Here is a 26,927-nt window from a genome sequence, read left to right on the forward strand (position 1 = left end):
AAAGAAAACTCTATTTGATTAATAAGACATTATTAAATAGACTGGTATAATTACATAAATATAAGTATAATTATTTACAAACCTAGTTTTCAAATTCATGAATTCTTGATCTTCACTTAGGAAAAAGTGAAGATTTTCTTGCCCTGGCCAGTTTGTGTATGAACAGTGCATCACTGTGGACCTTGCCCTACCAAATCGAAGGAAAGAAAGTCACAAAGTGGTGCCTCTTTGGCGGGGCTCCCCTCCCCAACCCTGCACTAGGGATCATTATCTGGCTCATTATTGCCCAAGTGCCAGAGCCAAGGAATGGCATATAGCAGGTACTTAGAACATGCTCTTAATGAATGAGTGAAGAAAGCTTGGTAAGACATTCCACCCTCTATCACTATGCAGGTATGGACACTGAGAGTAAGAGATGTGACACAGTGCTGAGTGCCACACTGCTGGGGCCTGGCATCTGGGCCCTTGATCCAGGGCTCTTTGTGTTGTGCTGGGAAGGTTCTCAGGCTCTTTATCAGAAGCCAGCCTCTCTTCCTTCCCACCCCCAGTGCTGGTAGTCCCTTGCCCACCACTGAGGACCACGATCCCCAGCACTGCTGCCTCTGGGTGATCTAAGGAGTGAGAAGACACTGTCTGTGCCCTGAAGACAAATACTGACTTGGCTGGGGAATGGGAAATGCTTCCTCTGCACTCACTCTCCCAAAGTGACATCATTTCTGTAAGGCTTTCAAAGACAGAACACTACCATGGTGATTATTATGTCATGGTGAAAAGTCTATAGAGGAAGTGGAATGAAACAAAGACCAGGAGGCCTAGAAGACTGTCAAAGGGTCATGTTGACTAAGGTGTGAGATCCTGGAGCCCTCACTAGGCTTGTGTCCCTCAACATTAGAACCTGCTGAAGCTGGTGATGACAGTGGCCCTCATTGCATACTTCGCAAGGCTGTCCTCTCCCTCTTTCTCCCACCCTGGGGTTTGGAGATCTTCTGGGTACCTGCTTCCTCTTGTCACTCTGCATCTGCTCCTCATCTGTCCTTGCTCTACCCTAGCCCAGGTTGGCAGTCATGAGCCATTTGCAAGGAGACCTACTGTGGTCTGCCTGAGTAGCTGTGCTTATGGGGTACAAAAGGGCCCATTCTGGGCTCCTAGGCATTTCCTCCTGAAGGGACCTACAGACTCACACTGCTTACCTCAAGCTGATTTCCCTGCTGGGAAAGTGCCTGGATACTGCAGTATACTGCTTGTCACACTGTGTGCTAATGGTTTTTATGGAGTTATTTTTATTTTTATTTTTTAGATAATTATTTTTTTATTGAAGGGTAGTTGACATACAGTATTACATTAATTTCAGGTGTACAACACAGTGATTGAACATTTATATACATGATAATTCTAGGTACCAGCTATCACCATACCAAGTTGTCACAATATTTTGACTATATTCCTTATGCTATACATTACATCCCAGTTACTTACTTATTTTACAATTGGAAGTGTGTACTTTATTTTATTTATTTCTTATTTTATTAATTAATTAATTATTTCTGTGTGAGGGCATCTCTCCTATTTTTTTTGATCCAATGGTTGTTAACAACAATAAAATTCTATATAGGGGACTCAATGCTCAATGTATAATCATTAATCCACCCCAGGCCTAATTTTCATCAGTCTCCAATCTTCTGAAGCATAACAAACAAGTTCTTACATGGAGAACAAATTCTTACATAGTGAATAAGTCACATGGTGAATAGTACAAGGGCAGTCATCACAGAAACTTTCGGTTTTGATCATGCGTTATGAACTATAAACAGTCAGTTCAAATATGAAAATTCGTTTGATTTTTATACTTGATTTATATGTGGATACCACATTTCTCTCTTTATTATTATTATTTTTAATAAAATGCTGAAGTGGTAGGTAGATGCAGGATAAAGATAGAAAACATAGTTTAGTGTTGTAAGAGAGCAAATGTAGATGATCAGGTGTGTGCCTGTAGACTATGTGTTAATCCAAGCGAGACAAGGGCAATAAAACATCCACGGATGCAGCAGATTTCTCTCAGAATGGAGAGTGGGGGTGGGGGGAAGGTTCTAAGCCTCACCTCTGTTGATCCCCTATTCCTCACCTGATGGCCCCTCTGTGACTGTGCCTGTCTTAGGTTGTTCCTCCCTTGAGGAATCTTACCCGTCTCTGGCTAACCAGTCATCTTCTGGGGCCATACAGGGAAATGTAAAGTTGGTAAGTGAGAGAGAAGCCTTATTGTTTGAAAAGGTTAGTTTTTTACTTCTTTGCATATTTATGCCCTGTGGCTTCTATGCCCAGCATTTGTCTTGAGGTATCTTTACCCCTTGGAAGAATTCTGATACACGGTAAATTCGATATGAGGCACGAATTCTATTTATGGGTTGTAATTAGGAAGGAAGAAGAAAAGCTATAGAAGTAACAGGCAGAAGAAAACATGGGAGATTGATTATTTCTTTGACATAATCTTCTTGTATAGTAACTTCAGCATGTATAGGTTTTAAACTACTAATTAAATTGCGCACACACATTAACATAATAGGAATACAGTTACATAACCAAAGCATACTTATAATTACCAGCCATCTCCAGTGAAACCAAGAAAACCAGTTAGGCACCTTAGGCATTTGTGAAAACTTATCTATGATATGGTGGATATTGTCCAACTGAACTTGAAAAGTCTGAGAGAAATCAGACAAATTAAAACAACCCATTCCTGTGGACTGTTCACATCCCATATGTTCTTTTAACAGTAAATAGTCTGTAGTTGTAAGATTTTAGAGCGCTACAATTTGCACTTCTCCTAATTCTTGGTTGAGTTCCAACAGTGTAGATCCAGTCGAATTTGTTGTTTTACTGTATGCACAGGCCAGCTTAGATATCTCCTTCTTCATTCCCATGGCAAGTCCAGGAACCGGTGGGATGAGTGCATCTACACCTGTAGCAGTGCGTGGATCTTTGTTGGGGTTTTTTGATGATCATCTTCTGGCATGAGTCTTCCAGAGAGTGCTGATGTTGGAAGTTCTTTTTCATATATTATCTTAGTTCATTTTCAGGGTAACCAAATTAGGCTTTGATCCTCTATATAAGCACAAACCCTTTGCCTACACTTATGCCCTTTATACCACTGTGTAGAACTCATTGGAGGTCACTACCCAGGAACTGCTTTTTTTTTTGTTATCATTAATCTACACTTACATGATGAATATTATGTTTACTAGGCTCTCCCCTATACCAGGTCCCCCCTATAAACCCCTTTACAGTCACTGTCCATCAGCATAGCAAAGTGTTGTGGAGTCACTACTTGTCTTCTCTGTGTTGTACAGCCCTCCCCTTTCTCCCACCCCCCATGCATGCTAATCTTAATACCCCCCTACTTCCCCCCACCCTTACCCCTCCCTACCCACCCATCCTCCCCAGTCCCTTTACCTTTGGTACCTGTTAGTTCATTCTTGAGTTCTGTGATTCTGCTGCTGTTTTGTTCCTTCAGTTTTTCCTTTGCTCTTATACTCCACAGATGAGTGAAATAATTTGGTATTTCTCTTTCTCTGCTTGGCTTATTTCACTGAGCATAATACCCCCCAGCTCCATCCATGTTGCTGCAAATGGTAGGATTTGCCCTGTTCTTATGGCTGAGTAGTATTCCATTGTGTATATGTACCACATCTTCTTTATCCATTCATCTATCGATGGACATTTAGGTTGCTTCTAATTCTTGGCTATTGTAAATAGTGCAGCGATAAACATAGGGGTGCATCTGTCTTTCTCAAACTTGATTGCTACATTCTTAGGGTAAATTCCTAGGAGTGGAATTCCTGGGTCCAGTGGTAAGTCTATTTTGAGCAATTTGATGTACCTCCATACTGCTTTCCACAATGGTTGAACTAATTTACATTCCCACCAGCAGTGTAGGAGGGTTCCCCTTTCTCCACAGCCTCGCCAACATTTGCTGTTGTTTGTCTTTTGGATGGCAGCCATCCTTTCTGGTGTGAGGTGATACCTCATTGTAGTTTTAATTTGCATTTCTCTGATAATTAGCGATGTGGAGCATCTTTTCATGTGTCTCTTGGCCATCTGTATTTCTTTTTTAGAGAACTGTCTGTTCAGTTCCTCTGCCCATTTTTTAATTGGGTTATTTGTTTTTTGTTTGTTGAGGCATGTGAGCTCTTTATATATTCTGGACGTCAAGCCTTTATTGAATCTGTCATTTTCAAATATATTCTCCCATACTGTAGGGTTCCTTTTTGTTCTGTTGATGGTGTCTTTTGCTGTACAGAAGCTTTTCAGCTTAATATAGTTCCACTTGCTCATTTTTGCTGTTGTTTTCCTTGCCCGGGGAGATATGTTCAAGAAGAGTTCACTCATGTTTATGTCTAAGAGGTTTTTGCCTATGTTTTTTCCCAAGAGTTTAATGGTTTCATGACTTACATTCAGGTCTTTGATCCATTTTGAGTTTACTTTTGTATATGGGGTTAGGCAATGGTCCAGTTTCATTCTTCTACATGTAGCTGTCCAGTTTTACCAGCACCATCTGTTGAAGAGACCATCATTTCGCCATTGTATGTCCATGGCTCTTTTATCAAATATTAATTGACCATATATGTCTGGGTTAATGTCTGGATTCTCTAGTCTGTTCCATTGGTCTGTGGCTGTATTCTTGTGCCAGTACCAAATTGTCTTGATTACTATGGCTTTATAGTAGAGCTTGAAGTTGGGGAGTGAGATCCCCCCTACTTTATTCTTCCTTCTCAGGATTGCTTTGGCTATTCGGGGTCTTTGGTGTTTCCATATGAATTTTTGAATTATTTGTTCCAGTTCATTGAAAATGTTGCTGGTAATTTGATAGGGATTGCATCAAATCTGTATATTGCTTTGGGCAGGATTGCCATTTTGAGGATATTAATTCTTCCTAGCCAGGAGCATGGGATGAGTTTCCATCTGCTAGTGTCCCCTTTAATTTCTCTTAAGAGTGACTTGTAGTTTTCAGAGTATAAGTCTTTCACTTCTTTAGTTAGGTTTATTTCTAGGTATTTTATTTTTTTTGATGCGATTGTGAGTGGAGTTGTTTTCCTGATTTCTCTTTCTGTTGGTTCATTGTTAGTATATAGGAAAGCCACAGATTTCTGTGTGTTGATTTTGTATCCTGCAACTTTGCTGTATTCCGATATCAGTTCTAGTAGTTTTGGGGTGGAGTCTTTAGGGTTTTTTTATGTATAGTATCATGTCATCTGCAAATAGTGACAGTTTAACTTCTTCTTTACCAATCTGGATTCCTTGTATTTCCTTGTTTTGTCTGATTGCCATGGCTAGGACCTCCAGTACTATGTTAAATAACAGTGGGGAGAGTAGGCATCCCTGTCTAGTTCCCGATCTCAGAGGAAAAGCTTTCAGCTTCTCGCTGTTCAATATAATGTTGGCTGTGGGTTTATCATAGATGGCCTTTATTATGTTGAGGTACCTGCCCTCTATTCCCATTTTGCTGAGACTTTTTATCATGAATGGATGTTGAACTTTGTCAAATGCTTTTTCAGCATCTATGGAGATGATCATGTGATTTTTGTCTTTCTTTTTGTTGATGTGGTGGATGATGTTGATGGACTTTCGAATGTTGTACTATCTTTGCATCCCTGGGATGAATCCCACTTGGTAATGGTGTACGATCCTTTTGATGTATTTTTGAATTCGATTTGCTAATATTTTGTTGAGTATTTTTGCATCTACGTTCATCAGGGATATTGGTCTGTAGTTTTCTTTTTTGGTGGGGTCTTTGCCTAGTTTTGGTATTAGGTTGATGTTAGCTTCATAGAATGAGTTTGGGAGTATCCCCTCCTCTTCTATTTTTTGGAAAACTTTAAGGAGAATGGGTATTATGTCTTCCCTGTATGTCTGATAAAATTCTGAGGTGACTTCATCTGGCCTGGGGTTTTTGTTCTTTGGTAGTTTTTTTATTACTGCTTCAATTTCATTGCTGGTAATTGGTCTGTTTAGATTTTCTGTTTCTTTCTGGGTCAGTCTTGGAAGGTTGTATTTTTCTAGGAAGTTGTCCATTTCTCCTAGGTTTCCAAGCTTGTTAGCATATAGGTTTTCATAGTACTCACTAATAATTCTTTGTATTTCTGTGGGGTCCATCGTGATTTTTCCTTTCTTGTTTCTAATACTGTTGATTTGTGTTGACTCTCTTTTCCTCTTAATAAGTCAGGCTAGAGGCTTATCTATTTTGTTTATTTTCTCAAAGAACCAGCTGTTGATTTCATTGATTTTTGCTATTGTTTTATTCTTCTCAATTTTATTTATTTCTTCTCTGCTCTTTATTATGTCCCTCCTTCTGCTGACCTTAGGCCTCATTTGTTCTTCTTTTTCCAATTTTGATAATTGTGACGTTAGACCATTTATTTGGGATTGTTCTTCCTTTTTTAAATATGCCTGGATCGCTATATACTTTCCTCTTAAGACTGCTTTTGGTGTGTCCCACAGTAGTTGGGGCTTAGTGTTGGTGTTGTCGTTTGTTTCCATAATTGCTGGATCTCCATTTTGGTTTGGTCATCGATCCATTGATTATTTAGGAGCGTGTTGTTAAGCCTCCATGTGTTTGTGAGCCTTTTCGCTTTCTTTGTACTATTTATTTCTAGTTTTAGTAATAAGAAAAAACTAGAAAAGTTGTTTGGTAGGATTTCCATCTTTTTGAACTTACTGAGGCTCTTTTTGTGGCCTAGTATGTGGTCTATTCTGGAGAATGTTCCATGTGCACTTGAGAAGAATGTGTATCCTGTTGCTTTTGGATGTAGAGTTCTATAGATGTCTATTAGGTCCATCTGTTTAGTGTGTTGTTCAGTGCCTCTATGTTCTTACTTATTTTCTGTCTGGTGGATCTGTCCTTTTGGGTGAGTGGTGTGTTGAAGTCTCCTAAAATGAATGTATTGTAGTCTATTTCCCTCTTCAGTTCTGTTAGTATTTGTTTCACATATGCTGGTACTCCTGTATTGGGTGCCTATATATTTAGAATGGTTATATCCTCTTGTTGGACTGAGCCCTTTATCATTATGTAGTGTCCTTCTTTATCTCTTATTACTTTCTTTGTTTTGAAGTCTATTTTGTCTGATATTAGTACTGCAACCCCTGCCTTCTTCTCACTGTTGTTTGCCTGAAATATGTTTTTCCATCCCTTGACTTTTAGTCTGTGCATGTCTTTGGGCTTGAGGTGAGTTTCTTGTAAGCAGCATATAGATGGGTCTTGCTTTTTTATTCATTCTATTACTCTGTGTCTTTTGATTGGTGCATTAAGTCCATTCACATTTAGGGTGACTATTAAGAGATATATACTTATTGCCATTGCAGGCTTTAGATTCGTGGTTACCAAAGGTTCAAGGTTAGCTTCTTTAGTATTTTACTGCCTAACTTAGCTCACTTATTGAGCTGTTATATACACTGTCTGGAGATTCTTTTCTCTCTCCCTTCTTATTCCTCCTCCTCCATTCTTCATATGTTGTGTGTTTTGTTCTGTGCTCTTTTTAGGAGTGCTCCCATCTAGAGCACTCCCTGTAAGATGCCCTGTGGAACTGGTTTGTGGGAAGCAAATTCCCTGAGCTTTTACTTGTCTGGGAATTGTTTAATCCTGCCATCATATTTAAATGATATTCGTGCTGGACACAGTATCCTTGGTTCAAGGCCCTTCTGTTTCATTGCATTAAATATATCATGCCATTCTCTTCTGGCCTGTAGGGTTTCTGTCGAGAAGTCTGATGTTAGCCTGATGGGTTTTCCTTTATAGATGACCTTTTTCTCTCTAGCTGCCTTTAAAACTCTTTCCTTGTTCTTGATCCTTGCTATTTTAATTATTATGTGTCTTGGTGTTGTCCTCCTTGGATCCTTTCTGTTGGGGGTTCTGTGTATTTCCGTGGTCTGTTTGATTATTTCCTCTCCCAGTTTGGGGAAGTTTTTAGCAATTATTTATTCAAAGAGACTTTCTATCCCTTTTCCTCTTTCTTCTTCTTCTGGTATGCCTATAATACGAATATTATTCCTTTTGGATTTGTCACATAGTTCTCTTAGTGTTGTTTCATTCCTGGAGATCATTTTATTTCTCTCTATGTCAGCTTCTATACGTTCCTGTTCTCTGGTTTCTATTCCTTCAATGGCCTCTTGCATCTTATCCATTCTGCTTATAAATCCTTCCAGGGATTGTTTCACTTCTGTGATCTCCTTCCTGACATCTGTGATCTCCCTCTGGACTTCATCCCACAGCTCTTGCATTTTTCTCTGCATCTCATCCCATTGCTCTTGCATTTTTCTCTGCATCTCATCCCATTGCTCTTGCATTTTTCTCTGCATCTCATCCCACAGCTCTTGCATTTTTCTCTGCATCTCATCCCATTGCTCTTGCATTTTTCTCTGCATCTCTGTCAGCATGTTCATGATTTTTATTTTGAATTCTTTTTCAGGAGGACTGGTTAGGTCTGTCTCCTTCTCAGATGTTGTCTCTGTGATCTTTGTCTGCCTGTAGTTTTGCCTTTTCATGGTAATAGAGACAGTTTGCAGAGCTGGTACAAGTGACAGCTGGAAGAGCTTTCCTTCTTGGTTTGTGGCCTTCCTCTCCTGTGAGAATAGCGACCTCTAGTGGCTTGTGCTGGGCAGCTGTGCGCAGACAGGGCTTCTGCTTCCTGCCTGGGTGCTATGGAGTTTATCTCCGCTGTTGCTGTTCGCGTGACCTGACTCGGGCTGCTGCTCCAAAATGGTGGAGCCCCGTTGGAGTGGGAGCAGCCGGGAGGCTATTTATCTCCGTAAGGGGCCTCTGTGCTCCCTGCTGCCCAGGGGGTTAGAGTGCCCAGTGATCCCCAGATTCCCTGCCTCTGGGCTACGTGTCCTGTCATGCCCCTTTAAGACTTCCAAAAAGCACTCTCCAAACCAAAGCAACAACAGCAACAACAAAAGAAAAAAAAATTAAGTAAATAATTAAAAAAGAAAAAAGGAGGAAAAACACGCGATTTTCTTTGTCCTCAGGCTCTGGTCTCTGGCTCCCGCTCACCGGTCGTGCTGCCCTGCTTCCCTAGTATTGGGGTCCCTGTCTCTTTAAGGCTTCCAAAAAGCACTCACCAAAAAAAAAAAAACTGCTCCCATTTCTTTGTTCTCCGGTGTCAGCCTCAGGCACCCACTCACTGGTCCTGCTGGCGTGTTTCCCTAGTATCCAGGACCCCACTCATGCACTCTGTCTGTGCTCTGGTCCTGAATCCTGGGGCTGGGTGTTCAGCAGTCCTGGGCTCTCTCTCCCTCCCTTCTGACTCCTCTCCACCCGCTTGGGGTCGGGAGGAGGGGTGCTAGGGTCCCGCTGGGCTGGGGCTTGTATCTTACCCCCTTTGCTAGGCGCTGGGTTCTCGCAGGTGTGGATGTGGTCTGGATGTTGTCCTGTGTCCTCTGGTCTCTATTTTAGGAAGAGTTTTCTTTGTTATATTTTCATAGATAAATGTGGTTTTGGGAGGAGATTTCTGCTGCTCTATTCACACTGCCATCTTCTCCCCACCCCTCTTATGGATTTATTTTTTTAACTTTGGTGTAGATTTCTAAAACTTTAATTTTGTCTAGATCTACGTACTCCTGTACCCAGCCTTAAGATAGGCGCTAAGAGCAGGCAAACCCTAGGAGCTGGAGATGCCCTGAGCAGGATGAATGATATCTCCTGAGAATGAGAAAGGATGGATGTGGGAGGGATGTGAGCTGGAGCAACACAAGAAGTCTCCCTGGAAGCTGTGAGTGGCCACACTCTGACTCACTCTGCTGAGGTCCAGCAGGTAAACTATGAAAGGGAACCCTCACCTCCCTACCCCAGTGTGTTAGGGTGGTGGTCAGCTCTTAGCTGGCATTCTGGCAGTGATGCCACAGGCTTGCTGGGCATCCCCAACCCCAGTGTACATATTGGGTCCCAGCACCCTCAACATGGGCCTTGGCAGGGCTCTGTTTGCCCTTGAGAAAGGCAGTGTAGGGAGGTGCAGGGCCTGGTCCAGGGTTGGGGTCCTAGACTATAAGAACAGGGCAGGGGCAGGACCTAACAGGCACCCTGCCTTGCACTGAGCAGCTAAAGCATCCTTGCTAAGGCTTCCCAGAAAGAGTAGCTGAGACAAATGTTAGGAAACATTTGATGAATACATTGTTGGAAATGTGGGAACAAACCTATAGCCATAGATATGTTCTTGTCATCTGTCTGTCAATCTATATATTTTAGGAGATTTAACAGCTTAAATTATACCCATTCCTGATGATTTTCATCCCCTGCAGCCTTTATTTTCTTGAGAAACATAAAAATCGTGATTCAGGCTGAGGAATACTAACACAATACTTGCAGTATTTGTTGGCAGACATGAGAATAAGGGGAAGGAGGTTTGACTGCAACTGTCTCTTATTGCCACATGTCCTCTGACAGGAGCACGCCTCCTGCCCACAGTCCCCACTGGGGTCTCATGTATAGCAGGAGCTGCAGCATGGAAGAACCTGCTGTGCATGCTGGTCCTGAAGAGGCAGAAGGGGCCAGATAGAGCGTTTGTCCTCAGTGGAATTTAGTAACTGTATTTTGAAAGCAACACAAATTCTGTATAGTGTTTGATTTAAAATACTTCATAGTTCACCAAATACCTTCCTAGAATTTCTCATTTGTTCCTGACAACTAATGGTAAGATAGTTAAAGAAGGAATTAGTGATTCCATTTTACAGATAAGGACACTGAGCCTTACAGAGGTTATGTCCAGAAGTGAAACTAAACCCCAAATCCCCAACTTCCAGCATGCTGGGGTTGAACTGGGCCCTGCATGGGACTCAAGAGGTGACTGGGACATGGGAAACACATATGTGTTCAAACAGCAGTCTCAAAGAAGACCTCTCTGAACAGATAATGATAAAGACGAGATTCCATTTCTGAACTCATTTGTGAAGCAATGGTTTTCATGCAGTGATCAAGCAGCTCCTTGTTGGTGTTGACAGCTCCTCTCCCTAAAGGCTGACTTGTTTGGGGAACATGCTAGGATGATAGTTCCCTGATTCTTATCTCCAAGATGCTACTCACCTTCAGCAGTTAGGGTTGCCAGACTTAACAAATAGAATCACAAAACACCCAGTTAAATCTGCATTTCAGGTAATTAATGAATGTTTTAGTATTATAACACCCCAAATATTGCATGGGACATACTTATAAAAAATTGCTATTTATCCAAAAGTCAAATTTAGCTAGGCTCCTCTATTTTACCTGTAACCCTATAGACTAGTGAAGGTACTTGAACTTTGATTTCTCAGCTGTGTTGCCCATGTTCTGGGCCTTCCTCACCAGGATGAGACAGACTAGCCCACTTTGATGAGGATCCTCTATAAACAAGACGTTGTAGCTCTAAAGAGTTAGACTCACAGTGAGATTTTTTTCTCAGTCCATGTGGGTTCCAGGCAGCCCTAATACATGTGAGAGGACTGGCAATGGGCCAGATGGGATCTTGGCTTAGCTCCAGGGGTCACACATCTCTGGACTTTTTCCTTTCTCATCCCTGAAACCCCTGGACAGACTATTTTTAAATGACATCCAGAATTCCAGGTACCTCAGCAGATGCAGGTGACCCTTGTTCCCTCCCTACATGTGCCCTCAGTCCCACAGGGCACCCACCAGCACAGGCACATCACCCACTTACTTGGAGCTCTAGCTCATCTTCATACACTCTGCCAGCAGCTAATGGGGTTGGCCTGTTCTCACAGGAGGCCCTTCTTCCATTTGCAGATTTAATTTAGATTAACATGAAAAAAGTCATGGACTGCTTTTTCGCAGGCCAAGTAAATGCTGCTTAATTTCAAGGAGATATAAGAGGTAGGAGTGTGGGGTCGTCTTTCTCTATGGTCTAAAGAAAGGAAAGAAGCTAATTCCCTCCAGGGATGATGGCTGGCATATCCTGGGGCTCTGCCCCACACCCCTGCTGGACTTACCAGAATAGGGTTCCTGTGGATTTTGGCAGGCTGAAGCCTGAAGAGTGGGCAGTCATGGAAAGAGGAGACCATTCGCTCTCTGGAAGGGCCAGTGACAGACGCAGGCCTCATAGCTACTGCTATTCTCCAGCACCCTCTGTGCCTCTACAACCAGGGTTTGTATGTTTGGGCCCTGGAGGTAAAGGGGTTGGGAGATCAGGGTCAAGGAGATCTTCATGTTCCACAGGACACAGCCCTGGCCTCCTCCTACCTAGAGTTGCACATGATGGGTATGTGGCTCCCCTCTGTTCGGGAAGACTGGACTCTGAGGAGCCTGGCCACCAGATGGGAGAGTGCAGATGCCAGCCTCAGTGTCTCCCTGGCCTCACTGCAGTTGCCAGTGGCCAGAGTCTTGGTTTTTAGTATCATGCAGTTATTCTTGCCCTCTACTCCACCAAAGGGGATGAATTAAAGGGAAGTAAGGCTCGTACCAGAACTAGCCATCCCTCCTCAGGCACCTCCAAGACCATTTCCATTCTGATCAGAGTAATTTTGAAATGCAGCTGGTTTTTTGTTTCTGTCCTGTAATCAGTTTAGATTAAGAAGAACAAAGGCAGGGATGTTTGCCCTCGGCTCAGTCACTGTGCTGTGGATCAGCTGTCACCTCTTCAGTGCCTTGCAACCCTCTGGGCTGGATGGAATTGACAAAGGGGAGGGTCTCCCAGAGTGGGTGAGTGGGATAGTTTTAGAGCCTTATCACTGTGAGGCTAATCTTTTCATCTTTGGCGGTCCTGTGTGTATTTTAATCACCCATATGTCATTCATAGGCTATGTGCCTCCTCCAGGGAAGGGGTTTCCAGGTCCTCACCTCAGCTTCTGGAGTTCAGCAATTGCAGGTCCCTTTACAGACCTCTACTGCCAGGTTTTCCTACACAAACCAGTACAGGATGGTTCTGCTTGGTGAGGAAGTCATAGCTCCCTCATACCTCAACACCCTGACTGCTTCCTGCCACCCCCAGAACCTGTGCTCCATCTCATCTTCCTCTGCCCTCCACCTCTGTTCTCACCTGGGCCCCGCCCAGCAGCCATGATGGAGGATGGTTGGTACACAAAATGGTACTGGGCACCCAGTACTTAATGTCTGGTGACTCAGAGCATGGGCTCTGGGCATAGCATGTCCATGTGAGACTCTTGGTCTCACACTTAAGCTGTACTTATGCAAGCCACTAACACTCTGGACCTTCTCTTCTCAACCATCGAATAAGAAACCTGAAGAGGTACCATTCTACTCAAGTGCCCTTGGTCTTCTTCCTGCCTTCCAGAGTCCAAATGTGAGAATGGATTTACAGGCTCACACTTGAGAACAGGACAGACCTTAGACCTGAGAATAACAGGGCCTCTATCTTGGTATCACTCTGTAGAAGGCCTTGCTCTGTCTTCTCCACAAATCATGGATGAGAGAGCTGGAAGGGCAAAAGGGGAAATATCCAGACAAGGCCCATACTCTCATTGCAGTCCATGCTTTGTCTCTTCAGGACCATGGAATTCCAGTGTATGTGCAGGCCACTCCCTTGAGTCTGTCTCCTGGAGGTGGAAGTGTGCATTCCCTTAGGCCAGAAGAGGACACAGGCTGAACAGAGGTTAGGCAGATAGTCCAGCTGCATATGCATGGAAGCCCTCCGGAAAGCTCAGCTGAGCAGGGAGTAGAAAGAGAAGGGATGCAGGCTGTGAGCAGAGGAAGAAGGCCGGTGGCCAGTGCTTCCTGCCTGCAACACCATGTTCCAGCATGGAATTCTGAGGGGTCCACAACTGCTAAATTCCAACTCAGTCTCCATATCATGGGAGGATAGAACATCTTTCAAATGACAGTTGGTTGGCTTGGTTTATAATTTTAAAATATATGGGCCTCTACTTGTACTCATGCCTTGCTCTCTGTATAAGGATATTCCCTTGATGTTATGTAAGGCTTCCCTGGTTATTGCTTACTAGGTTGCATGTTTCTCCAAGATTTGTTATAAAACCCCAAAACTCAGGTTCTTAGCTTCTTAAGGTGCTCTCAGTACTCAGGGACACAGTTTCCATCCCAAGAGGGATTCTGGTGGTAGTTCTTTGCGGCATGATAAGAGATAGATATTTGTTCTTTGTTCCTGGCTCATGAGGAAAACCTCCTAAAACTCTTGTAATTTCCTGAGTAATAGAGATTATTAGGAGCATCTTTGACATAGAGCTACTAAATCCCTTGGAATTTTCTGGGTGTTAGGAACCTCTTTTGGGTGACTTTTTGTGGGACTCTGGATAGCTTCAGGTGGGGGCTACTTTTCAGAAACATCAAGCTTTGGTTAGAAGCCTGGAACTTCCAGCCCCTCTGCCAAAAGCCTCCCAAAATGAAACCTCCATGAAAGTCCCTAAATAATGAGGTGCTGGGGGGGAGCCAGAGAGTACTTCCTCTCCTCCTTCTCTGAGTCGTGGTGGTGTCCACTGAAGCTAAAGGCACTCTGGATGAAGCCCCGCAACCACCCGCCCCTTTCCAGTCTGGACAATTCTGACCACTTAGCCTCGGCCTCTTGGAGGTGTTGAGAAGAGGTAAGGAGGTAGTTCACACATTCTGGGCTGTCTCCTAGCAAAGCTGTGTGTATCTTAGGTGCCCCAGTGGCCCTGACCCTGCTCTGTGAGCTGCCAGCATCCTGGAATGGATCATATCTGGAGCATCCCTCTTCCCCACTGAAGAGGTGAGCATTAGACTTTTCATGGAGCAATGTTCTTGCATCAAGCATATGTGACTTTAACATGTATAGTTGAATCTTATCTCCCCAGACAGCCTGTACTTACTCAAGACCAGCAGAGGGGAGGCCTGGTGTCCTAGAAGGAACACAGGCTGGCCCTACTCTTTGATTTTGAGGTCTTACACCCTGAAAAGGTCATAAAAGTACTATGTCCTTTTCGTGATTTAGGGACCAAATGATGGATGCTTACAACCCAAAGTTTTTAACTCCCACAGAACATTCTCTCCCTACTCTAAGTTTGCAGAGTGAGCATAGAGGCACATTCCCAGTGTGGCATGGTGCAGGGAGGCTGGGGAAGGCGGGGATTGTCTCAGTCTGCACGTAGTCAAGGCTTCAACCTTTGTAAGACTTCAGACTCACACTAGATGAATGATGATGGCTGGTCTGAACGGAATGGAATTATTAATAATCTATTCCTGATAGAATAAGGCTTTCCTTTCTCTCTCTGAGCCCTATCACTGGCTGTGGAAGCTGGGGAGGGCCCATTAATCACGCTGTTCTGATGTTTCCACCCGCTCAATAGTCACAGGAATGAATACATTGCTCAGAAAACACGTGCAGGATTGTTACAACACAGACACTATGAAGGCATTATTTTCATACAACACAGACACTATGAAGGCATTATTTTCATTGTCAGGCTGCTTGATGGTTTCATAATTTTAATAAAAGAACTGAGTTTTAGACTCAAAGGAGCGATTAATAAAGGAGTCCACAGGTGCACAGTGATAGCTGAAGTGCTCTCACCAAGAGCGGGATGAGTTCTTGATAGGTCTGAGGGCTGCAGCCCTCCCTCACCTGCTCTCCTGGGGCTAGAGATGTGTGCTCATCATTCAGCCTGGATCCCCTGCTCCCACTCTACACCCAGAACTCCCATTTGAAGATGAGATATTTGCAACCTCTAATGGAGAAAGATAAATAAATAAAAGCTTTTAACCATCTGCATGGGTCAGGACTTTCTCAGATGTCTGTGATAGAAACCCAACTCTGATTTAGGAAAAATAGAAAAAGTGGGATGGGGTGAGGGTAGGTAGATCAGTTCAAAAAACTACAAAGACCAGGAGATCTCCCTGTAGGCATGGCTGAATCCAGGCACTCAAATGTAGTCATCAGGACCCCTGCCCTTTCCTTCCACCTCCAGGCTCAGATTTCTGTTGTGCTGCCTGTGTTGAGAGGCTGCCCCTGGCAGCTCTGCTGCCTTGAAGGAGCCTTCTTGAGCATGGTCCTGCTCCATGCCTCTACTCTGCTTTGTTTGCTTCTTAGCCCCTTCATTTATTGTTTATTTGTTGTCTGCCTCCCCTGATGAGAGCAGAGCTTTGCCTGTTTTATTACTCTATAACCAGAGTCTCCAACAGTGCCTGGCACAGAGCAGCCTTCAAATATTATTTGAGTAAATAACTGAGTGCTATGAAGTAAATAAGTTTATCATCTTCATCATCTAGATGGGGAAATTGAGATCCAGAGAGAAGTAAATTCCCTGAGGTCACTCAGCTCCCAATGGCCGAGCTGAGGTCTGAACAGTTGGTTATGATTAGACTTCAGACCTTCTGATTATGAACACTAAATGGTAGAGGAAGGCTGGCATTCAGTACCCATGGGAGCTGGGCCCATGAGGCTATGGAGAGAGAGAGGGGCCAGAGGAGAGGAAAGAAAGAGGTACTGTCAGCACAAGTAGGCAGCTCATCACAGGGAGGGAAAACAGTAACCAGCTCCCTTTCACTGGAATGCATTAGTTCAGGAAAGCTGGTATCGGAGCCTATTAAAGGAGCAGTTAAAATCATTAGCAAAATTATTATGGAACAATTCCACTTTCCATGGGTCCTCCCTGATCATTTATCTCAAAGCACTGATTCCTTCTGCACTTACCTCATCATGAGAAACAGTGGGGCACCTTACTTTCAGCCCCATGCCTCTCTCCAGCCTGCAGGGGACTTCCTGGGTTAGTCCAGAGATGGCTACACCCCAAATTCACTTTGCTGTACCCAGAATGTTGACTTCAGAGTGCTGGCTTGGGCCTCTGACAGGCTGAAGCTGTAACCTCGCCCTGCCATTCTCAGACTCCATGTCTTTAACCTTTCTATGCTTCAGACTCTTCTTTTGCATGCTTGTCAAGGAACAAAATAGACAACGTGGACATTCTCCCACTGTGAGTGGTCACTGTGTTGCTCCAGTGGGGAGGTAGGACCACCACAAGTTCCAGGACTAAGTGACTTGAAGGCATGCATCTGGGGACATGTCAATGCCTCTGTCAGGCCCTCTGCTGTGACTGCAAGATGACAGGGCACATCCTTAAAGTTCTTTAGCTCCCTCCCTGCCACAGTGTAGCCAGAATATAGGCGATCTCATTCTGTAGCTATTAGATGCATGTAAACGTGGATGCTACAAAGCCCATTAGTTTATAAAGCAATCACACTCAAAGGAACAGCTGTTTGATTTATTGTAATTTCTTTGATTCATTGCTTACATTTCTCCTGACTGAGGTGTGGGCCACAGGAGGATGGCAGTTTCCACATTCAGGGCCTACACTGAGCTGGAAGGGGGTCACAGGAATCATGACAGTGAGGTGGGCATGTTAGGGGGCATTGTTTATTTTCCTCAGTTCTTGTCCCAACCACAACAAAGAATTAAAGGGAAGAGACACAGTAGTGAAGCAGAGTAAAAGTTTTATTTAAAGTTACACACTTAAAGAGAAAGTGAAGGCAACCTCAGAGAGGAGAGGCATGCCCTGAAAGATTGAGAAAAAGTTTTAAGGCATAAAGGTGCACACTTGGAGAAAAGGGGAGTGTGGGCAACCTCAGAGAAGAGATGCTGAAAGATTGGAGAAGTTTTATTTAAGGCTAAGCACTTAGAAAGTGCAGGCAACCTCAGAGAGAGGTTGGGGGTTCCCCCTTTTAAGGATATTTCAGGAATGTGACACAGGGCGGGGGTATGAACTTGTCTAGTGGTCCCAAGACGTTTATTTTTGATGAGAGACACTAAGTCTCTTCTCTTATCAGTCCTCCAGGTAATTCAGCAAAATTAACACAAGAAATTTACTACTCCTTCCAAGGATAGCACCTTCCCTCTGGGACCATATCAATCAAGTGTAACGGAGTGCAGAGAGCATCAAGAGTCAAGAAAAAGAACTAATGACACTTAACCTGACTGCCTAGAGCGAGAGCCACCCAGTCTTTTCTTGTGTAAATTACCCGAGGCTTCTGAGAAATGCGCCTACCCTAAGTTAGATAACTAGAATGGCCAACAGCCTGGGAACGCCTGGGGATGTAACCCGTGATAAGTCACATAGACATGCTTGGGTAAGCAAGAGATAACAATTGAAGCGGGCAGGCAACTGGCGTGTTCCCTAAAAAGGTTACAAGGTTTCCCATTGGTTACAATATAGAGTGTGTTTTAAACCTATTAGTTGTAGAACTGCGCGGGCTTTGGTGTAACGGCTGTGAAGATCCTATATAATCAGTACCCAAAGTTGCTTCGGGGTCGGCAGCTCGGACTCGGCCTGCGTGTCAGGGGAGGTGCTGTCGACCCCAGCTTGCTGGCTGAATAAAGACTTTGCTTGGATTTTCATCTCTGTGTCCGTGTGTCTTGTTCTCTGGGAAACCCCGGAGTCCTACCCTAACACAAGACCACCTGCCCTGCCCCCAAGGTGGGCTGAGTTATTGCCTGTTTGCTAAAGAGTATGTTAAGAATCTTACTTCTTAATTTCCTGGGTTTTAAAATGCAATCTTAACTTTAAGATGGAATATTTTCTGTTTTTTCTACGCTGTTTATAGCTGGGCTTGTTTGCTAAATTAATCACGATACTCGTCTCCTGCCCAGGTTGCAAATTACTTGATTAGGGGCTGGAGGAGGAAAAAAACAGCATATAGGTTAAGTTAAAGAATAAGCTGGGCCTTTTAGCAGGCTAAAGTAAATCTTACAATGGCATGATCTAATTGACACAGTGAAGTCATGGGCTGTGCTCAGGTACTTTTCTTTGTCTGGGGAATATTTGGACATTCCAAGTTACTCCTGGCCTTTGGAGCTTCAACTGATTAACTCATTAACTCTGAGAGTCTTTTCTGGTTATCTAGTTTTAATGAGTTAACTCTTTGAGTCCCTTTTAGGGAGCTTTTCTGGCTTTAATTCTCTCTCCACTCCTCTCATATCTATTTTCCTGCCTAGCAGGCAAAAAAATATATACCTCCAGTGCTGCTCTCACAGAGTTTCTGGGCTCAGGGATAGAACCTTCTTTGGGGTCCACTGGTACCCCTGTTTGTGACGCTGAGGGGGCACCCAGGGTTACACTGGGGCATGTGGAGAAGGAGACCCAGGGCGCACAGCTAGCCTCCACCTCTGCTGATAGATATAAGCCCTCACTTGCCCTTGTAATGACCTATTGATATGGAGATGGACTACTTCTCTCCATCCCTTGGAAACACCTTTTGTATGGAGATTCACTAAAGCCAGGCGAGAGATTCTGGAAATATTGCAATTTTATCCACAAATGCCTTCTATTTGAGTTTGCTCATGGTGCTGTAACACAATGCCACAAATGAGGCAGGATAAAACAACAGAAATTCATTCTTTCATAGTTCTGGAGTCATAAGCCTGAAATCAAGGTGTTGGCTAGGCCACCCTCACCCCCCAGCCTTTAGGGGAGCATCCTTTCTTGCCTCTTTCAACTGCTTTTGGCCCCAGGCATTTCTTGGCTTATGACAGCATCACTCCCACCTCTGCCTCCACCTTCACATGGCCTCCCTGCATCTCTGTGTCTTCACATGACTCTTTCCTTATAAGGACACCAGTCACATTAGGACCCATCCTTCTTCAGTATGACCTTATCTGAACTAATTACAACTGAAATGGCCTTATTTCTAAGGTCACAGTTGGAGGCCCTAGGTGTTAGAACTTTTACATATATTTGATAGGGGACACAATTCAACCCATAACATTTTCTTACAGGTGTCATACTGCCATAGCATAAACATTATTTCACACCTTTAGAGCAAAAAGGAAAAGGAAATGCTCTTACAAGTGTCTACTAGTGTCTGGAATATGCTGAAAGAACTATTCCTGCTTAGTGGTGCTCCTTCCTCTCCCCAGCTGCCCTCCGTCCTGCCTTATGTGCAACATGGAGGGACTGGTTAGGGCCAGCCAGAGGGTGTAGGCTTTAAAATACTCTGCTCCCACTGCCCAGCGAGGGGATGTTGTGGGTCAATGTCAGGTGTGGGGTCTGTTGGGCTCTTGGTTCACATAATCATGCATACCAGGTTCCCCTGCACTATCCCTACTTGGACCGCACCGCCAGCCTCTCCTGGAGGTCTCTGTGCCTGCTTTTGTTGTCTGCTTCTACATCAACCCAGGACAAATCTGAGGGGAAAGAAATTTGTAAGGCCCTTCACCTCTAATAGACTGAATGCCCTGACTCTATCCTGGTCAGCTGGCACTGCCAGGATGGGCTCAAAGAGGAGGCTCCTTCCCATGAGAGTCTGATTAGAAGGTTGATGCCAGGGAAGGCCGCCAAAACATGTCCCTTGCTACAGCCCAAAGATCAGATATGAAGTGTGTTATTTTCCACAACAGGGGACTCTTTAATTAAAATAACCACCTTACTTTTTTCTCTTTCCTTCCACATGACCTGTCTTTGGAATGCTGTTACTGAACAGAATATGGGCATTTCCACTCCTGGGAAATTAGCTGCAAATTAACCTGTATCTTCTCATTGACTTTCATTATCAAATCAGAGATGTGCTATTGGATCACCTATCAGGTTGCAGATTCCTCATTCTACTTCTTCCTCTGTTTTTTCTTCCACAGTCTTAATTTTCAGCTCACATGTAGTCTGAAGAGATGAGTCAAACAGAACCTCCCAACTTGCTAGTTCTGCTCTGTGCCCCACCCCCACTCTGGCCTTTCCATGTGGCTTTTCTTATGCCAGCCCTCCACCTGGATCCCACAAACTTCAGGGAAAACGGTAGACTCTCAGACTAGTGTCTCCATCATCTGGTGCTTTTGTGTATCATCAATGGTACTCTCCTTCCCGGTAAGACTTCATAGCACCTTCTTCACCATACCATGAGTGTGCCTTGGGAACATGCAATTTTCTTTCCCAGATTATCCCACTACTTTACTTCCAACTTTCTGAATCCTGTATTTCTCATAAAGTGATTGGTGACCACCCCAATAACAAGAGAAAGTCTTTCCTTGAACTCCTACAGCCCCAGTAGGAGGCAGGATCAAACGTGATCACCACAGGTGACAGGAACAAGACAGATGTTGGTCTCCTGCATCTTCAGGTGGGTGTGGTGCATTTTCCCATTCCTTCTCTCAAATAGAAGCATCTGCAAAGGGAGCAGTTTGCTATGTGGTATGAGATGAAGGACCAGCTCTGGTCAGGAGGTCCCCAAGGCAAACAGGTACATCCTGGGCCTCATCCAAAAGTTCAGGTTTCCTTCCAGGAAAGGAACTAGCCCAGGGTTAAGGGTGAGAGTCAAACACTTGCTCTTGCCAAAATTGTTCTTTGACTTATGTGATCTCTGGGCTGGTAGTACCAGAATCACCTGGAAGCTAGTTAGAAAAGTGACTTCAAGGGCCCCTCCCAAGAATATCCAGTGCCCAACAATGTACACCACTCTGGAAGATGATACAAATATTAAACACTGCTTCATGGTAGCATGCATCTGATCAGACCACAGCTGCTAGGTCCTGGTTTTTGTCTCCCTCTGTTAACCTGGCCCCTCAGTCTAGTCATGGCCATCTATGCTCTCCCATTCCCCCTCTTTAAAATTGTTTATATCTTCTCATTGATTGTGTAAATCTGGCTCTCCTAGAGCCTTGAAGCTTGTCTCCTCAATGGAAAAAGATAAATGTCAGTAATTACAGAAAGGATCTGCCATATTTCAGCACTACAGGCAAGCAAACATTCCCAGAAGGCTCCTCAGGAAGCCTCCTGTGTCAGCAGGATTAGCTGGGATAGTGACCACAAGAATGTGCCTGTGGAACTCCAGCTGCAGGAGGTTGGACCAAGCTGCTGTGTTCTGAGTAGCCAAAGTATTTGAGTCAAAGCTCCCAGGAACCACTCCCATCTAGTACCAATGTGGGGCAGAGATTGCAAGGCAAGTTCCTAGGAAACTGGGAGCTAGGAGTTCTCTGACAGCTGATTTGGCCAAAGGCTTCTCTGACGGCCTTGCTGGACATTCCCTAGACTGCACTGTGATCCAAAATGTTTCCTCCTAACATTTCTCCTGCTTCCCTTCACATGGGGTCAGATTTGCATCATCATCTGATGACTTTCCAAGCTCTCTCCACCCCTTCCCTATTTTATCTCACTTGTATTGTGTCTAATAAAATCTTTGCATGCTTAAGACCATTTTGGTGTCTACTTCTCCGAGGACATGATCTAACCCAAATTCAGAAGAGAAAATGTCAGAAGAAAATTTGTAGTTTGTGAGTATGTGTGTGTATGTGTGTGAGAGAGTACAGTGGCACACAGGAGACCTACCCTGAATTCAGGATAATAAGGATTCAGCCTAGAGATACAGACCATGGTGTCATCAGTATATTTAAAACCTTGGGGAAGGATTAGGTCACCAGGGTAAGTGCTATAAAGAAGGTGATGCTGGGGATGGCTCACTGAGGATCACCACGTTTTACAGAGCAGTCATGAGAAAGTGATCTTGGAGGCCCCAGAGAGAGTGGAAGGAAAAGGAGAGAGGCAGAGCAGGAGGCAGTGGGGTTGGAAGATCCTGGATGAGAGTGGAATTCTAGCTTCTGGTGCAGAAGCTGATCCAGTTACATGTGCCGATAATGTCTTGATTGAAAGAGAAGGGAGGCTTTGGACAACCTGTTGAGAGATTTGGGGCCAACAGCCAGGATTCAACAAGGTAGGACAAAAGTGAGCTCTTCTGGCAGTTTGACTTGGAGATGGATGTGGAGTTGAAGGAAGGTCTTTCAAGATGATAGGTCCTATAGCCATTTAGGAGCTGGTTTAAAGGAACCATGGTGGGTGAGAGTTAGATTATGAAATGGGAAATTAGCTTTAATGAGGAGGAGAGGAAATCCTGCTTCTAAATAAAACCCAAGGAGAAGAGCTCTACATGTTTGCATGTTTGCAGCTGACTTCTGGAATGGGGGGTAGAAAGTTGAAGGGGTTGCCATTTAGACCCTCTATTTTATCCCATTTTTTCCTGTGGACTGAGAATAAAGACTATCTCCTAAGTAGTATGGAGAAATGAGAGTGGAAGGTGGGGTTAGTGATTTGGCAGGTGAAAGAACGATAAACTAGCGGCCATGGAGAACAAGAGAGAGAAGACAGCAGGACTGCAGAGGTCAACTGCATATGTCAACTTGACTGGGTCATGGGATGACCACATATCTGGTTAACATTACCTCTGGGTGTGTGTCTGTGAGCATGTTTCTGAAAGAAATCAGCATTTGAATTGGTGGATGGAGTAAAGCAGATAGTCCTCCCCAGTTTGGGTGGGTCTCCTAGGTCCACTGAGGACCTGAATAGAACAAAAAGCGGAAGGGACAATGTGCTCTCTACCTCCCTGTTATGCTAAGACATTAAGCTTCTGCCTTTGATGCCCTTGGTTCTCAGGCCTTCAAGCTATACAAATTAGCTTTCCCAGGTTTCCAGCTCACAGATGACAGATCATGGGACCGCTCAACCTCCATAATCACAGGAGCCAGTATTTTATAACAAATCTTTTATATACATACATGTCTCCTATTTGTTCTGTTTCTCTGGAGAACATGATGAATACAGAGATGTAGCAAGATTGCTGGGTAACTCAGGAGGCCCAGATGTGAGGTTTCCCTGATATCACTCAGCTGGTTTGACTGATGGAGGGCTAGGGTTTGACTGAGTGGGCATGGCAGAAAGGCAAGGGTCATCATAAGAGAGGGTTGACATGGTGGACCATGGGCTCTACAGGAAGGCTGTTGTGAGGAGCTGGTCTGGGAGTAGCAAAGAAGGAAAAAGTAGAGACCTGGACATGTATGTGTGCAGTGGCCAAGGCAATGAGCTGGGAAGATGGGAGACTGTGGTCTGAGAATGGAAGATGTGAGGAAGTCTTCCGGGTGCAGGGGACATTGTTGAGAGTGGTTATGTTCACTGTGCCCCCGGAAGCAGTGTCAAGTGGGGAGAAGGGCTAGCGCTCTAGAAGGGCATCCTAAGACACTGCCATCCAGTGAATGCTGAGATTCTCAGGGTAACTTCTTTTCAGTACTGGTGTCTGCTGCAAGTTCCTGGTGGAGGACGAGCCATACTTCTCCTGGAGAGCATTATCAGGGCTTTTATGGACTTTTGCTTCAGGTGGAGTATGGAGTAATTATTTTCTTATGACTGTAGATATAATTGTATCTTTGCTACTTAGGAATTTATGTTCAGAAAATAATTATTATTGGATTAAATGCTTTGACAATCTTTTAATTCAACTATCAACACTGTTTGCATTTAAGCTGAGCTTCCTCCTTGCCAATCTGGTGTGTCTGTTACAGTAAGTATTTCAACTCAATTAGCATCTCAGTAACAATCAAATTATCTTTAATATGATGTAATTACTTTTTTTTATTAGGCTAAGCTGGGGATCCTGAGCTGTTGAATGTCTAGAGTGGTTTTGAGAAGTGATTAAAACAAACCCAGAGGCCTTTCTGAGATAGGAGTATGTTTTCCAAAAGTCCTGTTCACAACCCTGATTATCTACTCAGGACCTGAAAACACATGACTTGTGCTAATTTCACTTCCTGAAGGAAGCCTCCCTGATGCAGTCACCCTATCTGCCCCACACCTCCCTCTGCAGCCTCCCAGCCCTCACACAGGGCATTTCTTTCCTGCATCTGTTGCTGCCTGCCTTCCTGGATTCTTCAAGCCAGTCACATGTAGACCTCACTGCTAGGCTGAACCACAAGGCTTGTCACTCTCAAAGGAATGGATATTTGTTGAGCTCCTCCTATGCAAAACACGGCTATGAGTTGAATTGTGCACTTCCCCATTCGTGTGTTGGTCTTGAGCCCCAGTTCCTCAGAATGTGACCTTAATTGGAGACAGGATCTTTTTAGAGGTAATTCAGTTAAAATGAGGTCTTTAGTGTGGGCCCTAATCCAATATGGCTGATGTCCTTACAAGAAAGAGAAATCTGGACACAGTCATATACAAGGGAAGATGATATGGAGACACAAGGAAAAGACAGCTATCTACAAGCCAGAGGAACAGATTCTCCCTCACAGCCCTCAGGAGGAACTAACCCTGCTGACACCTGGAGCTCAGACTTCGAGCTTCCAGAACTGTAAGACAATAAGTTTCTAGTTTGTAGTACGTTGTTACAGAGCCCTAACATACTAATATAGTCATGAACCCAGCAGTTTAGAATAAGGCAAGGGAATAAGGCAAGTTTGAATACCCACATAACTACTGGAAAATGTAATTATGCACCTCAGCTTTCTCATCCTTAAAGTGGATATAATAATAGCACAGGGTTGATTCATATAAAGAGCATTACAGAGACTGGAATGTCACAAACATGGTTGATACATGTTAATTTTTATCAGGCACAGTACTAAGCGCTTCCTATTCACTTGCCCCACTAATCCTCTTTACAATCCTTTGAAGCAGATATTTTCATTTTCTGTGAGGAAACTTAGTCAGAGAGGTTAAATACTGTGTCAGGAGTAGAACTGGACTGGTTCTGACACTGTAATCACAGATAGATTGCCTCATGCTGGCCTAGGGGACACAAGGTGTGAGTATGGGGTGGCTGTTGTGTTTTTAAAAAATTACTTATTTGTTTAGAGTGGCCTTTTAATTTACTTTTAGTTTAAGTGACACATGAATTCAATCTCATGAAAAATTCAAACACAAAGAATTTGACTACAGATAAAGAGAAAAATCTCCCTTAGGCAGGAAGTGATTATTTTTTCCCTGGTTGGCTTAAAAAATTATTTCTTTATTGACTACGTAATATGACCAATGGCTGTAGCAGAATTTAGGAATACAGTGATGAATAAGACAAATATGGCTCCACTCCTCAAAGTGCTTAAATTCTAGTTGTAATTTTTTGATAATTAACAACACAGTAATACATTTTGAAAGTTTAAAAAGCACCGTAACTGTCAAGAAATAAATAGTGTGCAGTGATAGTACTTGAAAAATGTGCTTTATAGAAGAAGGTTAGGAAAGGTTTCTAAGAATTTGACATTAGACCTGAGAACAGAAGGATGAGAATGTCCCAGCTATTTGAGTTGTTTCAACCTGGCATAGACGAAGCTACAGCTGGGGCCCTGGGGCAGCCATGCAAGTGTGGCTGACGTTATTCTTCTGCTTAGGAGCTTTTGTAGTCTTTAACTTTGAACTTTCAATTCCTGAAGAAGATATGCAATTATTATTATTATTTTCTATTTTCAATGTTTTTCAAATCAGAAATCTGTCAGGATAACATATTTGAAAAAATTTTCATCTTCCATTATCTTGTTTTCTCCATGCATACTAATTATCTACATAGGCATATGTCATTTCATTTTTTCCAATTTATTGTGTTTTGCAGATATTTTGTTTTTTTACAAATAGAAGGTTTGTGACAATGGTGTATTGAGCAAGTCTATTGGCACTGGTTTTCCAACAGCATTTGTTCATTTGTTCACTTCATGTCTCTGTGTCACATTTTGGTAATTCTCTCAATATTTCAAACTTTTTCATATTATTATATTTGTTATGGTTATCTGTGATCAGTGATCTTTGATTTACTATTGTAATTGACTTAGGATGCTACAAACTATGCCCACATAAGATGACAACTTAATAAATAAATGTGTGTGTTCTGACTGTCCACTAACTGGCCTTTCTTCAATCTCTCCCTCTCCTAGGGCCTCCCTATTCCCTAAAACATTACACTGTTGAAATTAGGCCAATTCATAACCCTACAATGGCCTCTAAAAGCAGCACATTTTTCATTTTAAATAAAAAACTAGAAATGATTAAGCTTAGTGAGGAAGGCATGTAGAAAGCCAAGATAGGCTGAAAGCTAGGCCTCTTGTGCCAAGTGGTTAGCCAAGTAATGAGTGCAAAGGAAAAGTCTTGAAGGAAATTCAAAGTGCTGCTCCAGGGAACATATGAATGTTAAAAAAGTGAAACAGCCTCATTGCTGATACAGAGAAAGTTTTAGTGATCTGGATAGAAGATTAAACCAGCCACTTCCCTTCAGCCAAAACCTACTCAAGAGC

The sequence above is a fragment of the Manis javanica genome, chromosome 17 (genome assembly GCF_040802235.1).
Source record: "Manis javanica isolate MJ-LG chromosome 17, MJ_LKY, whole genome shotgun sequence".
In the NCBI taxonomy this organism is placed as follows: domain Eukaryota; kingdom Metazoa; phylum Chordata; class Mammalia; order Pholidota; family Manidae; genus Manis; species Manis javanica.